Here is a 3,654-nt window from a genome sequence, read left to right on the forward strand (position 1 = left end):
AGGGTGCCGGCCCCATATGTCAGAGGTGGCGGGTTCAAAGCCAGTCCTGGCCAAAAAACTGCAAAAAAACACATTTAGAATTTTTTATTTTAGAAAATTTAAAGAAAAATGTCTGACAAATACACCAAACATACAGTGAACAGTAGTGCTTGAAATGTCATTTTTTAATTAGTGGCATTAATTTAATTTATAGCACAGTTTAAAGTGCAGTCTATCTACTGAATGTTCAAGTATATGTCTCCAGTTATAATTTCCACATTCCTATAATGGCGAAAAAATGCAAGTATCTGATTATCATTTGAAAACTACCGATTAAATATTCAAGTGTGACACTAACAGGTGACAGGAAGAATCTGAGTGTTGATTAGAAATATAAGCATGTCTAAGCATTTACTTAGCAAATTAATTAAAAATTAAATGTATCTAAGATTTGAATAAAGGTAGCAATATAGAAAAAGTATGATGAGTGTAGAAGCATGCTGAAGAAATTTTAGATGCAAACTTGAAAAGTTTACAGAGAAAAATGTAACTGATAACAGGCTCATACATAAAAGAAAAAAATGATTAAAATGAGAAATAATTGTTGACAGGTAATCTAATTGAAATACCACATGAAAATAATCAGCAGCCGTGCTCGCTTCGGCAGCACATATACTAAAATTGGAACGATACAGAGAAGATTAGCATGGCCCCTGCGCAAGGATGACACGCAAATTCGTGAAGCGTTCCATATTTAAAAAAAAAAAAAAGAAAGAAAATAATCAGCAGCCTGTATTTGAAATGAAAGATAACACAAAAATTTTAATTTTCAGTATGATATCCCTTTACCTGAAGCACATGCAAAATATTTCATATTTTTCCACTTATAATAAGGCTTTTCAATGTATTTAATCAGTTTTATAACCATTGCCATGTCAAGAAATACAGAAATTCAATTATTTTTATTGAATTTTGAGAAAATTATATTTAAATTATATTTATTGGGAACGAATATGTTGTTGCTTTCTTAATAATTATTAATTCTATTATTAAGAGATGCATCTCTCTCTGTAAATGATGACAAACTGGATTTACGCATACCTACATGGTTATACACACAAATAAAATTTTTAAAAACTTATTGACGAATATTAAGTAAAAAACGCTTAATACTATACAATCAGTACAATACTATACTTCAGGTAATGGAAAAGTTATCTTATGCATATTTGACAGAGAAACAGTAGAGGATAGAAAAAAAATAAAGCATAAACCAAATGGTGTATTTTGTGGTTAGGTGATGATAGAAACAATACTGTCTAAGCTAACTCATATTATATTTAGTGAAAAATTGTTATAGACAAAGGAATCATATCTGTAAGAAAAAGGAGTTTGGGCTCAGTGCCTGTAGCTCAGCGGCTAGGGCTCCAGCCACATACCTGAGCTTGTGGGTTCGAACTCAGCCCTGGCCTGCTAAACAATGACAACTATAACCAAAACGTATCCAGGCATTGTGGTAGGCACCTGTAGTCGCAGCTACTTGGGAGCCTTACGCAAGAGAATCACTTAAGTCCAAGAGTTTAGGTTGTTGTGAGCTGTGAGCCAGAGTACTCTACTGAGGGTGACATAGTGAGACCCTGTCTCAAAAAAAGAAAAAGGAATATGGGATTAGAAGCATTTCTCAAGCACTCAAACATACCAAGTGCTTTACATACTTATTTTTAATCTTGAGTTTAACTCAAAGGAGTGAAATTGTGCTTTTTAGAGTTAAGGAAAATGACTCAGTTTCATCAACTACACGTCTGAAGGTGAAGCAACTATTTGGAAGTTGCTGAGGGCAGTCAGTGAATGCAGACCTGTCTCTCTGACTGCACAAGTGATTTTGGTGTGTAGTTCTGCAGCTGGCATTGTATTTACCTAGCTTTCTGAAGAAATACTAGATAATCATTCAAAACTATGGGAAAAATAGCCTTTAAGTTAGAGGCTATGTGACAATTACTTAAAATTGAAAAAAAAATTCGAATGAAGGAGCGTGTAAACATTAACCGCTTTTTCTCATAATCATATGTGATCCACTAACTAATTTGTAGTTTTGTTTCAATTATTGCTATACTTGACACCAACATGTTTGCAAATATTCTACTCCTCCTTCTGGACATAGGGATCGATTTCAGCATGTATCATTATCAGACCGAAAACTAATAATAATTAGTTTTCTAAAACTAATAATAATTAGTGCTGGCATTTCCTTGTGCTCAGCACCTCTTTCTCCCACTAGGAAGCAGTCTGATGAGTACAGCTGTGTGCTGCAAGAAACATCAGGGGTCCTTTGGATACAGTAATCTTTCTCAGGCTACAGCCACTGGAGTCTCCAGGACATAAGAGTTTACTGGACAGTATATCCCAACAATGTGCCATTGACCTCTGCAAGAACAAGTATCAGTAAACTAAAAGACTTCAGCTGGATCATATCCTATGGCAAACAGAAGAGAACACTTCTTATTGCTTTTAATTGAGACGATGGCCTCATATTTTATAGAGTTATAAACAACAACAAAAAGTTCCATTTTCTAACACTCACACACCCAAGACCAGTAGCTTTTCTTCACTGTATTTAAACATGAACGAAATTGTGGCCAGTCTTGGAAATGACTAAGTGTTTGCTATTGTCATTTCCTTCTTCACCTTAAATGTATTTTTTTGAATGAATCGTTTATATCTCCTTGCATATAAATTGTTTTTATTCCTGTCCTACCAGTTCAACAGACCTCAGCATACAATTCTGAATCCCTATATTTAACATGGCCAGTATAGTTGTCAGGAGCTATCGCATTCTCCATGTAAATAAATTTCTGCTGTGTTTATTTCACCAGATATCTAGAAATTTACAGAAAAGTGAACACAATCGCATTCAAACTAGAGTTACCACTGCATATATGTTTCTATTGCTACTGACACTGACTTTTTCCCCTGACTCTCATTATCTTCAGTGGATACTGTTTCACCACCCCATTATCTAGTCTTCCTGTCACACACCCCTCTACTCTATTCTTTGCTATTTATTATCCATAGGATAAAATTCAGCAATCACAATCTATTTTTAAATTATTTTTCAACCTCACTTCCCACTACACCACCAAACCAATTATCTATTTCTTAAAAAACTGAAAATCCTACTATTGCCTTAAGCCATCCTGTCCCACCGTGCATGAGTGACAATTCTGTCTTCCATTTCGAGTGAGGATCTCAAGGTTCTATATGCTCTTCTCCTGCCTGCCCTTCAAACTCTACTTTAAAATATAACTTGCTCTCTAAGGATATCAGGCAGAATTTACCACTCGCTCTTTTGTGCTTCATTATATTTAAAATAAGCAACCGATTATTATTTTTTGAATGTCTGTGTCCACAAATAAAATCTGAGCTCCTTTGTTGACCTGAGCAATATGACCTCTTTATTATTGTAGCCCCTGATTTTATTGAAAGAGCTTCCTAAGTAAATATGATGTTCCTGTTTATTGAAGGTGGAGGGTTAACTAATAACTGCTGTAAATTATTTCACAGCTCTTCCTTGTCTCCAAGACCTGCTTTAAGCAAAAGGAACTGGTAATAAAAAATTTTGGTCAGTGCCATGCCCTTTTTGGAACCAGAACTTTTCTTCAGGAATCTAGTTTCCTT

The 3,654-nt window shown here is 34.7% G+C and overlaps 1 non-coding gene across 1 annotated transcript; it reads left to right on the forward strand.

Moving 5' to 3' along the window:
• The first annotated feature begins 630 nt into the window (after positions 1-630).
• LOC128574443 (U6 spliceosomal RNA) lies at positions 631-737 on the forward strand. The gene has a single exon (XR_008376794.1). It is a non-coding gene; the product is annotated as a U6 spliceosomal RNA (small nuclear RNA).
• Positions 738-3,654: the final 2,917 nt, after the last annotated feature.

Source organism: Nycticebus coucang, chromosome 21 (genome assembly GCF_027406575.1).
Source record: "Nycticebus coucang isolate mNycCou1 chromosome 21, mNycCou1.pri, whole genome shotgun sequence".
NCBI lineage: Eukaryota > Metazoa > Chordata > Mammalia > Primates > Lorisidae > Nycticebus > Nycticebus coucang.